Source organism: Monodon monoceros, unplaced genomic scaffold (assembly GCF_005190385.1).
Source record: "Monodon monoceros isolate NGI ecotype Baffin Bay Population unplaced genomic scaffold, NGI_Narwhal_1 Super_Scaffold_18, whole genome shotgun sequence".
Lineage (NCBI taxonomy): Eukaryota > Metazoa > Chordata > Mammalia > Artiodactyla > Monodontidae > Monodon > Monodon monoceros.
In genome coordinates, this window is record NW_021703774.1 from 64,740,836 (window position 1) to 64,763,884 (window position 23,049).

General features: G+C 44.4%; 1 protein-coding gene across 6 annotated transcripts in view; it reads right to left on the reverse strand.

Moving 5' to 3' along the window:
* The window catches only part of CUNH1orf226 (chromosome unknown C1orf226 homolog), a 306,178-nt gene that overhangs the window by 178,752 nt on the left and 104,377 nt on the right, over nt 1–23,049 (reverse strand). The window contains exon 1 of one of the 6 annotated variants that reach the window (XM_029229291.1): nt 12,944–13,012. The exons of the other annotated variants lie outside the window; for them this stretch is intronic. The gene's annotated coding sequence lies outside the window, so the exon portion shown is untranslated. Of the gene's footprint in view, nt 1–12,943; nt 13,013–23,049 lie in introns of those variants that run through there. 6 annotated transcript variants of the gene reach the window in all.

A 23,049-nucleotide genomic window follows, 5' to 3' on the forward strand; every position in this document is an offset into this window, starting at 1 on the left:
CTCACAAAGCGGCCTTCACTTGAGCAGTATAAATAATTGCTCTGCTAAGGTAGAGTGATCAAACAAATGCACAACTTTGATTCCTGACATCTAGATTCCTGGTTAATACTTTAGGAGAGCGAACACAAGTCTAATAAGTCTGAAATGATCGTCTTAAAGTGAGGGAGAAATGAACCTTTAGAATAGTTTGCAAGAGACATCTGAACAAGAGCAATAAAGAGCCACCAACAGGCGCCAAAAGCACTACTTGCTTACAGAGCAAGGTCGTCTATAGAGTTCAGTACTTTGCAGGGTGGTTCTCACAGCAGAGCTAGCAATTACAACCAGGCTGACCTACAGCAAGACAGCTACAATTCCCCAACCTATAATTCTGTGCCAATCACCCTTTCTGCAGACCTCCAAAGTCTTTCTTAATAAAAAGATCCAATGGTGATGACACTAGAATACTCCCTGGAGAGGACGTGATGTCATCCTGGATGAAAAACAGAAACGGAAGCACGAGCGTGGCAATAGTAGAGTGGTTTTCAGAAAGCGAGGCAAGGAAAACTCTAATTTTGAATTCCACTGTCAAGAAGTATCTTGCTTGTTAACAAGTTGTGCTTCCTCTGGTCCTCATTCACTTAACAGTTACTCTCATTCCAAAGAGGGGGGGAAAAGGTGGTATGGCAGGTAGAAAAAGAGAGCCAAGCTCCTTTCTAATGCTTTGTCTTGCAACCATGTAGCACAAGCCAACACCACTCCCCATTAGATAAACAGCCACACCATCGAAAACAAATTCAAGAGTATTTCTTAAAAAATCCTAAAATAAAACTCAAACTGATCCCGGAACTGCGTGAAGAAATGAGGTAATACGTGTATTCAAGCACAAGCGAGACTAACACACAATAATCAATAAACGTTTGCTCAATGAAAGTATAAATAATCACCAGGAACCAGCTTCCTGTCCAGGGCTCACAAGGCTTCTTTTCACTTTCTAATCCATTAAGAAGCTGGGCATCGGTCCTGTTTTGTCTCCAGAACCAACCGATTAGCCCTCTGATTTCTGGCAATATATTTGTGCTAAATGAGGTATCAAAACAGTTCTGATAACTTGTGTCCTTCAGCCTCATGAATGCTTGGTTGTATAGAGAACCCAGATATTTTCTTATTCACTTCAGCAAAAACCTAAGATAAATTTTAGCAGCTTCTTCTCAAAGTTTCCCAGTCCTACCCATAAACAAATCACCATCCACTCACATCCCACACAAGCACCCACAGCCTCATGTGTGCACAGAGAACTGCAGCATCACCAACCCAGTGATTCAGATTCATAATGATTTCTAAGAATTAAGAAAAGTGAGAGCTTGACACCTACATTCCTCCATCCCTCTCCCTTCTGAAAACCACTCAGACAGCTGGGGGCCGCTGCACTGATTAAAAGCTGGGACTCCACACCTTGGGGCAAAAGCACTAACACAGAACATGTCCAAAGCAGACACGCATAGGATAATGCCAAAGGGACAGGCTGACATGGAGCGCCTTCCTCCCAGCTCCTACTGTGAACTGTGCTCAGAGTGACCACACCACTCTGACACCCACTGGCCATTTGCTGGACTTGGGTTCCGTACTCAGCCACCACCTGCCCAGACAGAGGGCACACGCATAAGCCGTTTTTACCTTTTCCACCATTAGTGACTAGCCATTCAGTCTCCCAGTCAAAAGATGGACAAAAATTGGAGGAAGTGACATGTAAGCTGAAATCTGAAAGATGACTCAAAGTTTGGGGGTTGGGGGTTAAGAAGAAATAAACTACACCCGGGAAGGTCTGAGGGCAGAAGGCATGGTGTAACCAAAAGAAGTCCAACTATAATGTAGAGCCACAAAGAAGGAAGGGAAAAAATAAAGTGGCGAAATCAGATCTGGAGCCAGATCACTCCTATGTGCCTTTTTCAGTTACATGAAGGAGTTTGCCACATCCCAAGAGCAGGGCTGAAGCAGGGCAAGTGGCATGATGGGACTTGCACTTTTAGAAAGAGCAGTCTATGGAAGACGCAGAGGAGAGCTGCAAGGCGAGGCTGCCGCAGTAACATAAGCCAAGCTGAAGGGGGCCTGTGGTGGCAATGGATGTGAAGAAGAATCCGCATTTATTTCATGGTTTTTGAGGTCCAGATTTTTATGTGCAAAGACTCAGTGGTTCTTGAATATCCTACCAACCTCCTTTTTTGGGCTTCTCTACCAAAGAGGAAAAAGACCAATTCCTCTGGGGCCTTACTGAATGGGACATAATAACCCCTTTCAGAAGGGATGTGGAACTTGCTTTTACGCCCTAGGTGCTCGATCCTTAACACATCATCTTACATTTATGTGGTGCTATCACGTGCGTTTTCATTTCATTTTATCCCCCAACCCCAAACCCTCTGAGAGAGGCAGAACTGGTACATTAGCCCTCTTTAAATAATGAGGAGATGTTCAGAAAGCAGATGCAAAATCAGCTTCTAAAGTCTTAGTGAGTGACTTTGGGGGTGGACTTTGCAAATCAGCTGGAAAAAGAGAGAGAGACAGTACCCTTTGATTACATTCCCTGAGTGGCTCCATGTCTGGCTTCCACACTACTTCCTCTAACAACTTTTCACTATACATTTTACCTTTTAAAAACTGCTGGTGGGCTTCCCTGGTGGCACAGCGGTTGAGAGTCCGCCTGCCAATGCAGGGGACATGGGTTCGTGCCCTGTTCCGGGAAGATCCCACATGCCGCGGAGCGGCTGGACCCGTGAACTGTGGCCGTTGAGCCTGCGCGTCCGGAGCCTGTGCTCCCCAAGGGGAGACACCACAGCAGTGAGAGGCCCGCGTACCAAAAAAAAAACTGCTGGAAAGCAGATGCTTTGGAGGATGTGCCCCAGGAGGAGAAACTGCTCCCTGATACCAGCTGTGCTTTGGTCACTGCCATTAGGGCACACTGCACTAGGGTACCAGTGCTGGAACCTGGATGAGAATTCACATCCTTTAACTCCTATTCATCCATTCATTACCTGGATGAATGAAGAGACATATGGACAAGCACAGAGATGGAAAGATGGACCAAGGGACAACCCCTTAAGGCCCTATAATCCACCTCCTTTGTCTAATAAAAAAACTTCAGCGGAAAAATTTTCATGTCAGCCAAACCAGACCAAATGGGACCAAAGAAATAAGCAGATTCCCCTGATAGCCTCCCTGGGTTGAGATTGCCTGTGCCAGTCATGGAAACACTATACCTCATTCAAAGCTCAATTATAACCACACACACACACACACACACACACAGAGGCCACCGCAAACAGTTGCCCTGAGTAGCCAACAGACTTTTACTGATGGGGGAGGAGGGAGAACCAACTCCTAGAGACATTAGTTGAGCCCCTGTATCCATGCACACCTGAAGCTAAACTCTAGCCCTACATCTTTTTTTCCAGTAATATAAGCCAATACATCCCTTTTTTATTCATGGCAGTTAAAGTTTTCTGATCATTTGGAGCAAAAGTGTATTAACTGATACAGAGTATAAATTGGTATAATGGTATAATATTTCTGTAAAACCATATAGCAATATATAACGACAGTTATATTGTTCATACACGTTGACCTAACAAATTCATTTCTAGGAGTCTAACCTGAGCAAATAATCTAAAACACATGCAAAGATTTATTATGCATAATGTTTAGTGCAAAGCACAAACTACAAAATAAATTTAGTGGCCCATGGCCCATGTTGGAGGAAATGTTAGATCAAATTACATTATACCTTTAGGATAGCATATTATGAAACCATTAAAATGTTATGTTTACCACAAATTATTAAATGTGAAGTTAAATGTTTTGCCTGAAATCATTCTTAAAAATTAAGATTCAAGGAATTCCCTGGCAGTCCAGTGGTTAGGATTCCGAGCTTTCACTGCTGAGGGCCCATGTTTGATCCCTGGTTGGGGAGCTAAGATCCCACAAGCTGCATGGTGTGGCCAAAAGAAAAAAAATTAAGATTCAAAATTGTTTATGCACTATTATTCCAACTTTGTAAAGAAAAATAAAATACACAAAAATACTAGAAGATAACGTGCCAAATGCTAATAGTGGCTGCTTCTCAATAGGGGCATTATAGATACTTCATGAAGTTTTTTTTATTCTTTCCTCTTAAATGCTCCAAAATTAACATATCACTTTGACGGTCAAGGAAAAAACAGTAAAAATACCACTCTAAACGAAACTCATTTTTCCTCATATTAAACAGAATCACTCCCCTTAAAGCCTCCACCCAAGAGTTCTGTGATTCCAATGTAAGGACCTCTGTGACCACACATGGATCCCCAGCACAGCCTTCCAAATATTTAAAACCCAGTCAGAGCCTGAGTTTTGCCTTCTCCAGGTTAAAAATCACTGTATTCACAGCCATCCCCACAGACCAGAGTGGGCTCTTCCACTCTCCTATAAATATGTTCCAGTGTGTCCATATCCCTTGGAAAATGTGCTTTTCTCAATTCATCACCATGCTCCAGGTGTGGTCTAACAACTGGTGCTGAGGGAGTGGGATTCTCACCTCCTTTATTCTGGATACAGCATCTCTATTAATTCAGCCTAAGTTTCCATTTCCTTCTAGCTCAGGATAGGAGTGAACAGAGCAGCTCAGGTTCCTAAGACAAAGATGGAATTCACCATAGCAATGTATACTTCCTCTCTCTTTGGAGAACTCCTGATTCTCCAGAAGTCATCCTCCCACATCCCCCAAAGAATTCCTCAGGGGTGATGTCACTCTGAGCTTCACTCAGAATGAAGTCTAGAGCTTTCTAAACCCCAGGGGAGGAGTGCCAGGGAAGATGCAGCAGAAGCCCTGACTTCAAGTCTCTCTGGAGATAATACTCTGCCCCCAATGCCAGGCGCCAGGGCCTCACAAAATACGTGGGACTTGAGCCAGATTTCTGTTCAACCTGTTTCCTTGGGCCCAGGGAGGGTAGCCTAAAAAAAGCCCAAGGAGTCACAAAGAGCCCCTTTCCAAGTCTCAGAACATGCATAGGCTTTTGGGAGGTGAAATGGGATGCATCGGTATTATTTCTGTGTCATCCTACTGGGTCCTGAGTGAAGTGCAGGGAAAGATTTAAATAGCCGAATTCTGGGCCTGATGGGATAAATCACAGAAAGACCACTAGGGTGAAAACCACCAACTATCCACGTGCAAATATCTGTGTACCTACATATGGCCTCACACACAAGCTTCTACCCTGTTTGGGCGACAGCGCTCCTTTCCCCTGCAGCACCACAACTTCTTCTCGATAAGGCAGCACTGAGAAAGGGATGTCAAACAGCAAGTAATTTTTTCTCCTAAACCACAGATAGAGAAACTGAAGCTAAGGAAGTGAGATGGGTTTCCTAAGATCTCACGTGGTAAACTGTCCCCAGTGCCAACAGCTTCCATCTCCAGGTACTTGACTTCTACCACCAGCCACTGCTTCCTTCTACAAACCTGAATGCACCAACCGCCCTCTGGATTCTAGGACCAAAGTGATCATTTGTATCCGGCTTAATTTGCATTTGCATACAGAACTCACAGTTCTTAGTTTCAAGGAGGTAAATCAGTTATGCCAGACTATCGCAACTGTCCTCGAACCCAGAATTATGTGTACTAGCCACAAAATACTTAAACGTCAAAAATCAGTCCATTCAACTGTATCCCAGCACAGGAGTACCTGGGGAGTGGAGGGAGGTAGAAGTTGGCGGTTTATCAGCACTCACTCTAGGGGCAGGAGAATTTGCAAGATTTATACACATACACAAGACAAGCAATCCATGCTCTGCTCTCCAGGGATTATCACGGGAATTTCCATGAGTTCTAGTGTCTCAAATACTTCTCAGGAAAAGCAAGCACAGAAACCACTCAAAGCTCCTGTGTACATGTATACACTTCCCAGAGGGGCTGGGGAAAATGTTGGAAGGCACAGTGACACAGGCTTCAGCGCGCCTGTCAGTTAGCTCTTGTTTATCCTTAGCAACATCAGGATCACACCACCTATCGATCCTTACGAAGGTTTAACGGACTAAATAAAACAAGCGCAGTGTGAGGAAGCCACTAGCACAGAGCAGCGCAGCAGAAAGGCTAAAAATAAATGGTGCTGTTTCCTTCTCCCAGCCTTTAAGGGATATCTTTGCAAGACTCCATTAGGAGAGTAAAATCTCCCACTGGTCTCCTCCTGCCTCAGGCTCAAACACATAATTTCAGAAGCCGATTCTAGGAGATCTGATGGTCAAATGTAACCTAAAGCTGCATTTGTGGTGAGACACAGTGAGGGTGTACTAAACCACCAGCCTGTAGGGCACAGGACTGAAACTCACCCAGCGATGAGGAAGCAGTACAACTAAGGGGAGTGCTAAGGAACATCTCTGCCATATTTAATCAATCAATCTATATTTGCTGAGTGGCTATTACTTGCAGGGTATCACATGCAGAAGAACAAAACCTGATCCTGCCCTCCAGCTGTTTACTGTTTAGCTGAGAAAACAAGGCCCCAAACCCTAAGACTGTGGGTAAGTCACTTCTTCTTCTCTGGCCTCAGAGGCCACATCTAAATGGGCGGGGGGGGGGGGGACAGTCGGTGAGGGTGTTGGTCCAGACAGTCTCCTCCAGCCTCTACACACTAAGCTCCCAAGACAGGCACTGAGTGTGCCCAGCTTGCCATTTTATCTCCAATGCCAGCAAAAAGCAAGGCATAGGGAAGGCTCTCAATAAATATTACATCAATAAAATCAACTTAAGAATGAGCGAATTAAATCTGAATCCGAGGCAACAGAATCACTTGGAGATTTGCTGCATACTGATACCAACAAATATCAGGCTGATGTCCCTGCTTCCAGAGCCTCAGGGAGAAACATGAGTGGTTCCCAGGTCCTCCTGAGGTCCATCTTCTCAGTCAGGTCAGCAAGGACCACCCAGAACATTGCAGCACCTTCAGGGTTCTTCTGGGGTTGACTTTTGTTTCAAGTTTCTTAAAAACAGATCTGAAATCTGATTCACATGCCACTGCAGGGACATTTCAGTGATGACAAGGAGCTGGCTCCTGCCCTCTGTTCACCCCCAGGGCAAAATCACAAAAGGTTAGACTGACAGGATATTACAAAGATCAGAAATTTTAAGTCTCAGCACCTCCAAGTCATAGGCAGATGACTCGGAAGACTAGAAAATAAGGAGGACCATTGGGAAAATTATAGGCCTGACAACTCAGTCTGTATTTAAAATGTCACTGTCTGGGGCTTCCCTGGTGGCACAGTGGTTGAGAATCCGCCTGCTGATGCAGGGGACATGGGTTCGTGCCCCGGTGCGGGAGGGTCCCACATGCCGCGGAGCAGCTGGGTGAGCCATGGCCGCTGAGCCTGCGCGTCCGGAGCCTGTGCTCCGCAACGGGAGAGGCCACAGCAGTGAGAGGCCCGCGTACCGCAAAAAAAAAAAAAAAAAAAAAAAAAAAAAGTCACTGTCTGCCTGGCTCCCTCCCTAAGCCCCTAAAAGAGCATCAGGACAGCCCACTCTCTCCTACATCCCTTTGCTCATTCCTCCCTCACCATCTCCTTACAATGCCTTCCAGGTCAACCCCAGAGCAGGCAGCACCAAAGCTCTCAGGCTGTGGGGTCCCATAACGCCTCCCCACCCTGCCCTGCAGCCAGCAGGAGAGGGTACAAGTAGAGCCACCTTGCCTCAGGGCACATTCTAGGTGAGGCTAATGAGCAACCTGTCCTCCTCGCACTGCAATGCCCATGCTGTGAAGCTCTCTCCCTCAGAGGCCCGAAAAGCAGCCCCAGAACACAAGTTAACCTGAGGACGGCGTGACCCCAGGCAGGAGACGACCAGGAAAGTTAAGCGCGCTCAATCCTGCAGTCCTGCAATGCACGCTCAGGCCAGGCATCTCTGCTTCCTCGCTCAGAAAAGTGACATTCCAGACAGCTGGCACCTAGTGGTAGAAGGAGCCCAGGCAGGAAAATACAGCAGACCCAGTCTTTAGGCCTAGCCCTCAGTGACCCTAAACAAGACATTTCCCCTCTCCTGAGCCTGAAGGAGGGCTGTGGAAGAGGAACTCTAAACTGCCTGACTTCTAAAGTCTGTGTTCCCAGGCTCTTTCTCCGCAGGCTTCCAACTGAAAAGCACGCAGTGCTTTTACTTAATTCTTAGAGACTTATTTTAAGGACAAACCAGGCTCAATCCACTTGCTCCATTTAACAGAGACTCAGACCTGAAAACTCCCAAGGGAGATTCAGCTACAGTTGAAAACCCAGCAGCCAAGAGCCTCTGTTCTGCCCTTCTCACCATTATCTGCGTGCCCTCCACCAGGCATGAGGAATTTCAAGGGAAGCCGACACCATCATGCAATTAAACATGGCAACACAAAACCAGCAGTATTTCTTCCCTTTTGTTTCTGCTTGTATTTAGTCAAAATACCACTATCCAGGTTTGTCTGTGTGTGGTCTTTGCATTGGCCTGAAAACTCTCATTGAAGACAGGCTATTTCTTGATTGTTTACCATACAGCACCAAAGACAATGCCATTAGCAGTTAATTATTACTCAAAGACATGGACTCTGCCCTCAAAAACGTGTGTTTTATGGACCTGCCAGTAAACGTCCACACAGTACATGGCCTTACTTACTCACAATGGAATGAGAAAAAAAGAGAACTACCAATAAACTCTTTTAACCACTCTTCACAATTTTCATCTGGTTACAGATGGAAAATGAAAAGCTCCTGCCTGAACCAGCAGTGGGTTGGGTTTGAAAAAGAAAAAGAGGAACAAAAACCCTGGGGCCTCCAGCCCCACTCTGCCCTGAATCTATTCACTCAATAAATGTTTACTGACCGTCTGCTAAATGCCAGGCAGTCTGCTCCCTCCAAACGGCCCTGTTGTCAGTCTGTAAAATTTATAATTATTTAAATATTTATCCACTATAATAGAATACTATATGGCATTTCTTCAAAACACATTTATTTCTACTATAGGTTGTCTTCCACCATCCATGTGGTGATGGGATGCTCCTCCAGCATCTCCTTCCTGTTCTTTTTTCACAAAGGCTGGCTCCCTCTCGGGAACTAGTGCCCTCTACCCCTCACTCTCCCCAACCCTCACATGCTGCTTCACTGCAGTCCCAGCCCAGGCTGCACATTCCTGCAGGGCATGTCTTCCATTTGCATGCATCCATTCCCAAACACTGACAAAGCACCTACTATGTGCTGCACACCACATCTCCTGAAACCCCCCCCCCCCACAGAGTTCTCCACTGGACCTCTAGCCGCAAAAAAACATTGAATGAAGCAACCAATCATAGTTCCATAGCGAAACAGCTTGGTAATAAAGCTAATGAAGAAATGAACACAGCATGGATAAATAAAACCCACTAAATAAATGGCAAACCTCGATGTTACCATTAGCCATTGCCATTTCCTTTATCACCACCGAAACATGTTACCTTCCTCCCCAGAGACAGTAGACAAGCTTAAATTTTACATTTTCCTTCATACCTTTAAAGAAGTGTGAACTCTTCAAATTCTGTAAAAATAAAATAATCAGGAGGAAAGACAGTGAAGACCCAGCACCTGAGGAAGACAGCAGGATCATAAACCTAAGAGAAGATTCAGGTCCTTTCAGCACTTCAGTTCTACAATTCCCTGAACGAGAACACTGCCAAATGAGAGCCAGGTTTCGTTTCATTACAACTGGCCTAAATATCACAGTTTACAATTCTTAGAGGACACACCCAAGTCCCATTCAGGAGAAGAACTGACTGGAAAATGCAGAAATAGGAATTGGGAAGACAGAGTACAGAAAACCCATAACTTAACACAAAATTTAGGTGCTGGTACCCGTCCTCGACCCCCATATTTGCACAACTAACTACAAAGACTGTGTTCCATCAGCAAAGACATTCTTATCTCATTTACCCCTTTGGTCCAACAGCCTAATTCATATAGGTATTCTGACAATGGCTTACTTTTTATTTAGAAGCAATTATGTAGCAGGCCCTGGTCTAGAACCTGTACTAGACAGACACAATAAACATATGGTTGCTCTCAAGAAGCTGACAATCTAGTTGGAAAGATAAAGCTATCACACAAAAATTCAAGAACAACAAGGCTTTACAGGCTATAAAGGGAACAGGACTGCATGAATGGGATGAACGTGGGCTGGAGTGGGTGGGAATGTATCATGGAAGAGAAGGAACACAGGAAGGGAAAAAAAGGATGCAGAATGGCAACAGAGAAGATGCACAGTATTTCACAACAAGAGGGCAGGTGTGGATAAAGGAAATGGCAACTAATATGGTCACTGGGGAAGCAGGAAGAGCTCAGATAGGCACCGAGCCTGCATGAAGTACAGGAGACACGCTGCAGAGTAGGGGAATGGGAAGTATGGGAATGCATTTTTGAAAGTCAACTAGAAGAGTTCGTTCATGTTTTATTTGGTACCTAGTGAGCCCGTTCTATGTGCCAGGCAGTGTACTGGTACAGTACAGGTACCAGTACATCTCCACAGGCGCTGGAGGTGCTGGGATACAATGTAAACGTGACAGCAGTTTCAAGGACCTAGGCATATGGCCTCCCAGAGAAACCGCAAGTACACTGGCAATTACAGGACAGAGTGATAAGTGCCATGAGAACAAGGGACTTATGGGACAGTAAAGATGGGGCACCAACCTCATGCTGTTAAGAAAAATAGCCATATTGGTATTAATATTATCAATACTGTTATTCTTAATGGAAACTTCCATTTACTGAACACCTACCACATGCCAAGCACTATACTTAGTACTCATTTAATCCTCAGAGAACCCCCTAGTCACTGCTCCCACCTCTTTTCAACCAGAGAAGAAGCAAATCTTCACAAAGATCACAGAACTGCTAAGTGGCAGCCTGTGTTCAGAGAATACCATCTCTGGCACTCCCTCTAGTACTAGCCACGAGCAATTCCAACGCAGACAAGCCACCTAGCATCAATCAGGTAACACACACCCAAGCGACCCACTGGTCAAACCCTCCAAGATAATGCTGGACATCAAATCCAGTTTCTGCAAGCTCACTTCTTCAGGACTGAATGTCTCAACTCGAATTCAAATACCTCTCCTAAGATACAAAAAAAGAAGTTAGACTTCCTCAAAGCATTAATATCCCCCTACTGCCTCCCCTCTGTGTCTCTCCAGCCCCAATCCCCAACGAGAGCCAAGGGCTGTTGGTGAGACACTGTCTCAGACCTATGAGCCCAGACCAAAGGTAAAGAGAACACTGACAACTTTGCCAACCCCACGGTACAGTTTTTATGCGTTCCTTTTGATCATCTGTGAGATCATTTAATTTAAAAAAGACCACTTTCATTTCCAGGAGCCCCTTTGGAACAGAGTACAAACCTTGAAAGGTTACAGGGAACTTTTCCACAGATACAGAACTTCCAACAAGGAAGGAGAAACCACAGTGCCCTTTGAGAAAGGTCTCAAAACAAAAAGGGTACAGCCAGCACTGAAAGTTAGTTCAATATGTCGGGGAGCCTCTTCTCAGTCAGAGAGGGGTTCCCAAACCAATCCAGACCCCATGACCTACAGAGATGAACCAACCAGGCTCTCTGCCAGGCTGGGCAGAACACTCTTGGAAACTGGTCATGGGCAAGGGAATATACTATCTGCTCTATTAAAGCAGTAAAGGATGCTTTGGTTCTTTCACTGGAGAGGGAGAAGAGAGGGAATATATAGGGGTCTAGGTAGGTGGTGATGGGAAGTTGGTAAATCATGTTTCAAAAACATATGGAGATGGAAAAGGGAGTCAGAGATGAGAAACAGAGCAGATCCTTCTGGGATATTTATTTAAGGCTATGCATGGGAAGCTCTGCGTGCAGAGTGTGTATATCTGACACTTGTTGAAGTGACAGCCCCGCATCTCTGCAGACTCTGTGAGATGGGCGGTCCTAGCAGCTGTGCCATGCTCCAGTAAGTTGGCAGATTTGCCTTGGATCTTCTGGCAAATACTTGCCAATAGCTCAGATGGCAAGGTAATTTCTTAATTAGAAAGAAAGAAAAGAAACATCCATCTAGAAATGGAAAATAAAGTAGCAGAATCTAATACAGTCGGGAGCGGGGGTGGTGAGAAAAGAAGGGTCCCAGGCTTTGGAAAACGGGTCAGGAAGAAACAGAAAAGATCTGGCTTGATTTCTGAGAAGCGTCCCTTTTCCCTGGCCCCTCTGAAATCAGGAGAGATTCTTTAGGGAATTGTCCGGGAAGGGAATAGCCAACCCAACTAAATTATTCAGATGGCAGACAAAAGAATTTAGAGTCTTCTGGCTGCTATTCAACAAAACAGACAGTTAGTAAATGGTAAAGAGAAAAGGAAGCATACAGTTATCCATCGGCACAAATTCTTGAACACCCTCCTCCCTCTGCTCAGGCCTGAATCGTTTTGTCTAGTTCCCTTTCTAACCCTCAGGCCATTCCTGCTTTATCTCTTCTACAGGCTTTTCAGCAAGTCCGCAGGCCTATCAGCTACAAGTGGCTTGGGCTCTTCCCTTTAAGCCAGGGCACTGAGACATACTACAGTACAAAACGGCCCAGAATCTTATCTCCCATCATGCCAGCTTACCTCCACTTCAGGATAGGAGAGGCTTGAAGTGTCACCCTTCTGATATTTCAAAACAGACAACCTACTGCTAAGTGGAATTTAATACAGGGCATCTAGAGCCGCCCATTCTTATAGGACAATCCAGGCTCCCAACTTCAGCTGCTTTCCGGCCACGTCAGGACTACTTCTTAGGCACTTAGGTATTTCCTTACAGGCTGATAGTCATTTTTTCAGTAGCAGATAAGGAAAACCTTTAACTGTCAGAACCTTCCTGCAACATCTCCTGATGTGGTGAGCTCTCTCATCACAGGAATTTCTCAGCAGAGGCTGTCGGTTCCTTGCATATGGGCACATCCTAGTTACTCACCAGGGATCAGAGTGGGACATTAAGAGGGTCTGGCTGCAATCAGGAGACTGGACCAGATCCCTTCTCAAGTCTCTTCCTTAGTCTGTATAAGGGAGGCGGGCAAAAAGGTGTTAATAAGCATATCCAGTCTCCTGCTGAGCATTTAACTTAAAAATCAAACACATATCAGATGCACGTAGAAAGACACAAAATCACCTAAGGAAAAAGAGAAAGCTGCTAAGGCTAGTAAACCTGACTAGAACCAGATTCAATTATTTAAAAATCTCTCTCCATTTTTACACAGACCCAAATCAAAAGGGGAACTGGGGGCTTCCCTGGTAGCGCAGCGGTTAAGAATCCGCCTGTCAATGCAGGGGACACGGGTTCGAGCCCTGGTCCAGGAAGATCCCACATGCCGCGGAGCAGCTAAGCCCGTGCGCCACAACTACTGAGCCTGCGCCCTACAGCCCGCGAGCCACAACTACTAAGCCCATATGCTGCAACTACTGAAGCCCGCGCCTAGAGCCCGTGCTCCACAACAAGAGAAGCCACGAAGCCAACGCAATGTGAAGGCCGTGCACCGCAACGAAGAGTAGCCCCTGCTCGCCACTAGAGAAAGCCCGCATGCAGCAACGAAGACCCAAGACAGCCAAAAATAAATAAATAAATAAATTGGAAAAAAGGAGGGGTGGGGGGATTGGCCATTAGTGAAAGTACAGAGAAACTGAGATGAGCAGACATGCATTGCCCATAGAGGCACAGACCAGAGACGGGCAACCTTGGCCTAAAGACACACTGCCACAGCTGCACGGCAGGAGACATCCTTTCTGTGAGGGTGAAGGCAGTCATCGAGCCTCTTAGCCTGGCTCCCTAACACAAGTGTCACTTGTACTCCTTGTTCTGAATTTACAATCCCCAATGGCCTTCTGCTAATCTTTCCACTTCAACTCCAAGCCTCCCCCACCAGGTCTTATGCTACGCTCAAAAGGTCTTCCTTTAAACCAGCTAATCACCCAAACAAAACCACACATTCTCCTTTCAGAACCTCTCCTGAGACTCCGCCCAGGTTCAACCAAATCATCTGAAGAGTAGCAACTTTTCACACTAGAGTCTGAGACATATCCCTGGAAAAAAGAAGTGAAGTTGATGGCCCAGACCAGCAGCTCTTAAACTTGATCATACATCAGAATCACCTAAAGGCTTGTTATAAGAGCTTGCTGGGCCTCCACCCCAGAGTTTCTGGTTCAGTAGATCTTAGGTAGGGCCTGAGACACTGCATTTCTAACAAGCTCCCAGGTGAGTCTGCTGCTTGATAGTCTGGGGACCACACTTTGAGAACCACTGGCCTAGACCATTCAAGTAATCCAGGATACAGAGTTGGGAGACCAAAAAAGCTGTCACTGACTAAAAACCCCAAATAACCCCTGCAACTTTAAGGAGACAATCACCCCCATATGAGTAGCAGTACACCTGTTAGTTGAACACCAAGCCAGGATCTATGCAAGCAATTTGGTCTACATTACCTAATTCTAAATGAACAGGGTAATGGCTAGGCTAAATAAGTGGTATAATTGCAACAACAATAATTATTATCATTATTAAAATTAGTGGGCCGATAAATCATCTTGATCAGAAGGATCAAGAGTCAGTGACAGGCTTCCCTGGTGGAGCAGTGGTTGAGAATCTGCCTGCTAATGCAGGGGACACGGGTTCGAGCCCTGGTCTGGGAGGATCCCACATGCCGCGGAGTAACTAGGCCCGTGAGCCACAAGTACTGAGCTTGAGTCTGGAGCCTGTGCTCCGCAACAAGAGAGGCCGCACCGCGACGAAGAGTGGCCCCCGCTTGCCGCAACTAGAGAAAGCCCTCGCACAGAAACGACAGACCCAACACAGCCAAAATTAATTAATTAATTAATAAGCTCCTACCCCCAACATCTTCAAAAAAAAAAACAGAAAGAAATAGCAGAAAATCTCGAATTAGGCACGAGCATGAATTTTAAAAAAAAGAGTCAGTGACAAACATAAACAGGTCAATTACAGGATCAATCTGAGCTCAACTCTCTTGCCCCCAGGCCTCTTTAATGGAGGAGGAAGGGGAAGGGAATTTAGCCAGCTATCTGGGAGAAAGCAGCAAAGAATTCCTGGAATTCCTTATCTTCCTCTGCCAGCCTAAACACAGCTCCTCAAGCAACTCAGTAAATCAACCAATACATAAAAAGAGTCCCAGGGGACCACAGGAATCTTCTCCCACTGTACCTCCACACTGGGCCAGCAGCAAGCGGCTGGTGGACGGAACCTCATAATAGCAAGATCTATGGGCTGCGGAGAGGAAACAGAAAGAAAAAGCCAGGTGGCTGCCCCCACCAGACCTCTACACTACAGTGCATTATGCAGAAAACTCTCTCAAGCAAGAAAGACCCCCAGGAAAAGAATGCTCCGAAGAGAATCGTGAAAAACACTACCCAGGGAGGAAGCCAGTTAGCAAGCTGAAGTAGAGGACAGTGGACGGAAAGACTCTCAGAGCAGTGCCTGTCTCTTAAGAAACTGAGGGGTACTTCCCAAACTCAATGTTGTATGAAAGCGTCACTGGTACGGGCACACTGAAATGCTAAAAGAACATCAAACTGAAGCCCAGAGAAGAGCTGATTTAAATAATGCTGATATGAGCAAGCTCAGTTACGGGGTGGTAGATGGTCTTGACAGGGGAACAACTGTCACATTTTGTCAGATTGGGGGTCCCAATGCAGGGCCCCTCCTCATTCAGGACTCCAGAAAAGCAACACAATAGGGATTCCTCACTTCTGGAAACAGACACTGCTTTCAAAACCCTTGACTTTGCGTACCCTAATATCTTACCACTCTTCCGCTGCCCTCCTCACACCACCAAATTTTTTATTTATTATTTATTTTTATTTTTCTTAACACCTTTATTGGAGTATAATTGCTTTGCAATGGTGTGTTAGTTTCTGCTTTATAACAAAGTGAATCAGCTATATGCATACATATATCCCCATATCCCCTCCCTCTTGCATCTCCCTCCCCTGCCCCATCCCACCCCTCTAGGTGGTCACAAAGCACTGAGCTGATCTCCCTGTGCCATGTGGCTGCTTCCCACTAGCTATCTATTTTACATCCGGTAGTGTATATATGTCCGTGCCACTCTCTCACTTCGTCCCAGCTTACCCTTCCCCTTCCCTGTGTCCTCAAGTCCATTCTCTACGTCTGCATCTTTATTCCTGTCCTGCCCCTAGGTTCTTCAGAACCTTCTTTTTTTTAGATTCCATATATGTGTTAGCATATAGTATTTGTTTTTCTCTTTCTGACTTACTTCACTCTGTATGACAGACTCTAGATCCACCCACCTCACTACAAATAACTCAATTTCATTTCCTTTTATGGTTGAGTAATATTCCATTGTATATATGTGCCACATCTTCTTTACCCATTCATCTGTCAGTGGACACTTAGGTTGCTGCCATGTCCTGGCTATTGTAAACAGAGCTGCAATGAACATTGTGGTACATGACTCTTTTTGAATTATGGTTTTCTCTGGGTCTATGCCCAGTAGTGGGATTCCTGGGTCATACGGTAGTTCTATTTTTAGTTTTTTAAGGAACCTCCATACTGTTCTCCATAGCGGCTGTACCAATTCACATTCCCACCAACAGTGCAAGAGTGTTCCCTTTTCTCCACACCCTCTCCAGCATTTATTGTTTGTAGATTTTTTGATGATGGCCATTCTGACCATCACACCACCAAAATTTTACCAATTCCTGAAGTTCTCAGAAAATATGTGTTCAGAGAAGAGAGAAACCCTAGGGTTGAAGAATCCATCCAAGCAGGAAAGGACGGCTGATAAAACTAAAGATGTTAGCCTGGAGAGATTGGGGAACCAGATATCTGCAGGGCTACCACAGGAAAGAGATGAAGTATGTTGTACATGGAATTGGTGAGAAGGGTGGGAAGGTAAGGCAGGTACTGTCAAAGTTACATGATTTGTGTAATACCAATTACAAAAAGTAAAACTCCACAAAACCTCATTGGCTGTCAACTAAGAGGCCTGGATTATAAAATGTTGAGAAACTCCTTACTAGCCACAGCCTGAAAGGCCCTCCATGATCTGGGCCTGCCCACCTCTCCAATCACACGTCAGGTCACTCTCACCCACCACGCTCTATGTGAATTTTCCTTCTGTTGCTGGAAGAGGCCAAGCCCATTTTTGCCTCTCAATCTTGTCCTTGCTGATCCCTCAGCCATAAACAGATCTTGGCATGGCTAGCTCTTCATCAACGTTCAGGCCTTAACTTGAATTACACCTCTTCGGAAAGGCCTTCCCGGTCACCTCCGAAGTATGATCACCCCAACCTCCCCCAGGGTCGCTCTTGGTCACATGGCCCCTTTTATTTTATTCACAGGACTTACCACCGTCTGATATCACCTTATTATACTGTTGTATTATAATGAGTCTTCCCCACTTGAACACAAGTTCCATGAGAAGAGAGACCTCATCCATCTGTTTCCCAATTCCTAGAATACCGTCAGATAGGGATACTCAAATATTTGTTGATCAAATGAGTATTTGTTGAAACACCGGGCACAGTCCAACTCTTTACGTATGAGAAACCTGGCTCTGTATGCAAAGGCATGTTCTTTTGCATCTAAATTATAGAAAATTAGTTTGCTTAAAATAAGAATTAGCAGAGCACTGACAAAAATATGTCAGCTTTTCTGTAATAAATCATTAGAACTTAATGAGCACCTTAAATTTTTTCCGTGTTTCAAATAGATGAAGTCTGCATAGATAGGGATGATATCTTGGCTTCTTATAATGGCAATTCCAAGTGATAATTTCTGGGTACTTATTAATAACTAAAATAATCAATACGTAAAAGACCATTCTTAGACATTCTATTGTCAGGTAAAATGATGTGCTATAAACATCACAACACATATTATGATGCAAATACAAACTTATGGAAAATACTCAAATAATCTTAGTATCAGCCAACTATTCAACATTTGAAGAAAAATGGGAATGTTTATCACACTGGTATCGTTCAACTAAACTTCCTGCACTTCAAGGATGGCATATAATACCACTACACACGCAGCCCATGTTCACACCACTTCTGTCATTCTTTCCAAAGATTTAATAGTTGCCAGGCAGATTGCTCTATTGCACCAAAGTTGAAACAAAATTTAGCCATTCTCAACGTCTGCTGCAGTTGGGTCTCAGGACGTGCAACGAACATGAGTGCTACCCCTGCATTCTAAAAATTCCATTTCAATAAATCAAGTGGTCCAGGTCTTATAAGGGACATTAACAGTAGAGCATTAATCAAGCATTTTGAAAATGGCCCATGAAGAGACTGCATATGGGCCCAACTCCAGCAACAGAAACATAGGAAGAATTCTCTCATCAAGCAGAAGTGTGTGGAACAGAATCCTGAGCAAGTTTCCCAGCAAGCCACAGATAATTTGCAAACTGATCGCAAAGGGCATCACTTGCTTTTACAAAATAGCATCTTTTATCTGAAAACTCCAGCATGCCTTTGACATTACCAGAGGCCGTTTCTGTTGAGGTCCTTAACATGAGCAAGAATCAGGCCCAGTTTTCATGAGTCTGGCCCCTTTCTCCACCAGACAGACAGGAAATCAATGGGTGATTAAATTGGTTGCGATGTTGGGCTACTGCTAGTTCCCCCTGCCGGGAAGAGGGCTCCTCAAGGTAAGAATGGCAAGCCAGGGATGATAACAAGAGATGTTATACCGCATTTACCATATATTCAAGTGGCCCTGGGAACTCTTCCCAATGCTTTCTTATTTCTGATCTCTGCATGGCTGCATGAGTGTAGCTCAATCAGGCAGGAGCATACACAGCCTGCCTTCTGTCCAACACATCACATGGCATCTCAGACATCAGGAAATTTTAAATCAGGGCAGCAGGCAACTGGTCATGGGCTCTGGACGCCTGCTGCAACTGGAAGGCCACTCTGAATCAGATTCCAGCTCACCAGCAGTGACCTGTATTTCCATGAACTACCCCAACGTCCGTCCTCTCTTCAACTAGCTTCACACGTCTATAACATATTTCTGCACATCGAAGAGAGCAGTGGAGAGCCCCAGCACACTCTTATTATACTCAAAGGGTACCATATTTGGGAGGAGGGGGTGCAATCTGGCAATATATGTAGCCAAAGCCTTAGAAGCTACATACCATTAAATGCAGCAATTCCATTTAGTAATTTATTCTAAAGGAATAATTCTGAATGTATTCAATGACATAACTACAAGGATGCTGACAGTGACCTGTGAGAAGCTAGAAACAAGTTAAATGTCAAACAATGAGGGCCTGGTTAAATAAATTACACTATATCCATCTACTAGAATGTAAATACATTCAGCCATTAAAAATGATGCTGTAGGGCTTCCCTGGTGGCACAGTGGTTAAGAATCCACCTGCCAGTGCAGGAGACACGGGTTCGAGCCCTGGTCTATGAAGATCCCACATGCTGCGGAGCAACTAAGCCCGTGAGCCACAACTACTGAGCCTGCGCGTCTGGAGCCTGTGCTCCGCAACGGGAGAGGCCGTGACAGTGAGAAGCCCGCGCACCACGATGAAGAGTGGCCCCTGCTCTCCACAACTGGAGAAAACCCTCGCACAGAAATGAAGACCCAACACAGCCAAAAATAGATAAATAAATAAATAAAACTTTTAAAAAAAGAAACAATGCTGTAAAGGATTATTCAATGACATTAATCTTATAAAATATTAAGTAAAAAAAAATACACCTTCTACAAGATCTCATTATTGTTAGAGATATTTCATTTTTGCTAAAATTACAATCTAGAAGAGAGACACCAACAGGCTTTACGGTGGCTATTTCTGGCCAGTGGGATTACTGGCAAATTGTTTTCTTTTTCCCTTCATTTTTCTAAAAACTTTTATATAATAAATGTGAATCAGGTTTTACATCCAAAAACACAGAAGTCATTATTTAAAAATAACTCAGTGCTCTGTAGAAACATCTCACAGGTTTTAAACACTCATTTGTAGGAGACAATCACAACGTCTCAGAACCAAGCACAGTGACATTAGGATTTCTGCCCAGTGACGTACATTATAACATGGTGCCAACCAGAATGCAGTTTCACTGTGTTTCTTGAGGTCTTGAACAAATGGGGTTGGATATAGACCCATCACACCAGGCCTACCCTATCTTGATGTCATAATTACCAGTGTTATTTTAAAGCTTGCAAGTAAATATATAAGTAAACAAAAAGTTAAGAAAAGCAACTATGAAAGAAAGAGGAGGAGTAAAGAATTTGCTTTTCTGCCCCCCAGGCCACAGCTAATCATTAAGTTCAGCCCCTTTTAGGATGTGCTCCAGGCTCATCTTGGTAACCTCAGAACCTCAGTGTCCCCTGGAAGAGGAGAAAGGAGGTGTCAGCCAAAGGTTCAGAATTAAAATCTGAATCCAAAGTACGGAAGTGGGTGATACACATGAATTCTTTCCTGAATGTGCACACATAAGGTTTCGTATTTTTTAAATCACAAATCCCATGACATTCTTCATTATTATATTTGGCTTTTATATTGTGTGTACATATGCAAAAATGTTACTTTAGAAATTACACAATAATCCTCTTACTAGTGATCCTAGCAGCCCTGGGAGGTAGGGGAAAATGCTCACTACTATTGAAAATCAGAGGTAGAAGGCTATGCTACCTGTCCCAATGTGCACAGCAGGGTAACATCACAGGGGCAGCTAGTACTGAAAATGGGAACCAACCTTCACAGCAAATAGTGAAAAAAATAAAAGAGCAGACCAAGACAATCTTTTCAAATGAAGTAAAAAATCATACAAATAAGCTTACTTAAAATGTAAAGCATTATATAAAATGTGAAACATTTAAGTTATATTGAATTTTGCATTAATTCTTAGATTGGACTAAGAGTTCATTAATTATTGATTTATTGTTGTAATTTCCCCCTTTTATTGCAGCAAAACTGCACAAAAACATGACATCCTTCACATCCCCTCTGACTTTCACACAGCACTACTATACAAGCGGTAATCTCTGCAAAAATTATTTAAAGGCTTGCATTTTCTCAAAGGAGCCTCTTAATAGTCAAAGATATTCTAATCCTTCTATTTTGAGACTGGTTTCTTGTCAGCATGCTGGTTGTTTTTCTCACCAATTATGAGCGGGTCTAACCCTGCTTGGTCCTCATTTGTCTGTAGAATGGTTTGAGCAGTGCTCCAGCAATCCTTTTATTGACTATCCATAATCCTACACCTTTTGAAAGATTTGCAATTTCACTCTGAAATATATTTGCATGGAAATTGCATGGTACTGCCATATCTGAAAGCCAAACACTGGCTGACAGACCTCGAGGATGGACAACAGCAGATGTGAGTGTTAGATGGAAGATAACTGAAAGGGAACTCTTAGTGTCCTACTGCTGTGTAACAAATTACCACAAAACTCTCAGCTTAAGACAACACATTTAGTATCTGCCTGTTTCCTTGGGTCAGGAGTCCAGGCACTGCTTACCCGAGTCCTCTGCCCAGGGTCTCACAGGTCATCACGCCATCAACCAGGCTGTGTTTCATTCTGGAGCTTGGGGTCCCCTTCAAAGCTCACACAGTTGGCAGAATTCAGTTCCCTGAAGTTATGGGACTGAGGCCCCCATTTTCTCTCTGGCCAGCAGTTGGGTGTCACTTGCAGCTCCTAGAAGCTTCCCACGGTTCCTTTCCACATAAACACCCCCTCCCCAAACACGGCAGTTCACGTCTTCAAAGTCTGCAGGAGACAATCTTGCTCCAGTCTCCTAAAACAGCGTCTAATATGATGTGACAATCACGGAGGGGTTTATATGAGGGCAAGAGGCACTGGGGGGTCACTTTAGGGTACATTCACCACTTGGACCATTTTTATAAGTGATCAATCTGTTAGTAAAGATTTAATGTTATGACCACCGTTGGTTTCCTAGGGAACCCCATAATTCAGAAATTCAGATAATGAACACTTGCGTAACAGGGATCCCTTAGTCCTCACCTCTCAGATCCATCCTCTCCGTTCCCTCAGTCAAGACTCTGGTTTAGACCCCAGCATTTCTTGCCAGCACTACCGAAACGGCATCCAGTCATGCTCTCTCCCAATCTACCCCCTTCAATGCCCCTAGAGAGAGCTTAGTTAACGCGCACACCGTCACCATGTTTCTTCTCTGCTTGAAATCCATCAGTAGCTCCCCACCAGCAGCAGGATACAGTCAAAGCTTTTCAGCAGGCAAGTCAGTGCCTTCACGACTGTAGTACCCGAGACGTCCAATGCCACATCCATCTCTCTCCAGCCCTCCCTGTATTCTCACCTTGAGGCCCAGAAGACCCCCTCTGCCTGAATTTCCTCCGCCTCAGCCATCCTTCTGACCTGAGATTCAGGATCACAGCCTCTGTGAAGCCGACCTTGACTTCCCTAGGAGGTCCTGCATGATCCATCTTTCACACTCTCACTGAATCTTACATATAATTATTACAACATTTACCCCTCTGTGCTACAGCTACTGGTCTCCAGGTGCTTCTCCCAACCACACTGGGAGCATTTGGAGGCCAGGAGCTAGTTTTTTCCTTCCTGTATCTTAGCAGTACTAGGGAACAGACAACAGTAATGGCTTTTGAGTTAATCATATTTCTAGTACAGGATGGCGATGAAGAGCACAGATTATGAAACCACACAATCTATACGAGGAAATGAATGTTAACTAAATATACTGTGGCAATCACTTCACAGTATATGTATGTCAGGTCATTACGTGGTATAACAAACTTATACAGAGCTGTATGTCAATTGCATCTCAGTAAAAACAGGAAATAAAAGACATAAATTTTACAAAAAAGAAAAGAAAAAGAAACCACACAATCTGAATTTGAAGGCCAGCTAGACCACTGCATGCATGACTCAAGCAGGTTACTCGACCTTTCTGTGCCTCGGTTTCATCATCTCCAAATAAAAAAAAAAAAATCTCTTAAAAAAAAAAACTCTAAAACCTCTAAATCTCTGCAAAAGAAAAAAAATATCTACTTCATAAGACTGCAATGAAGAGCAAACAGGTTAATATTTGT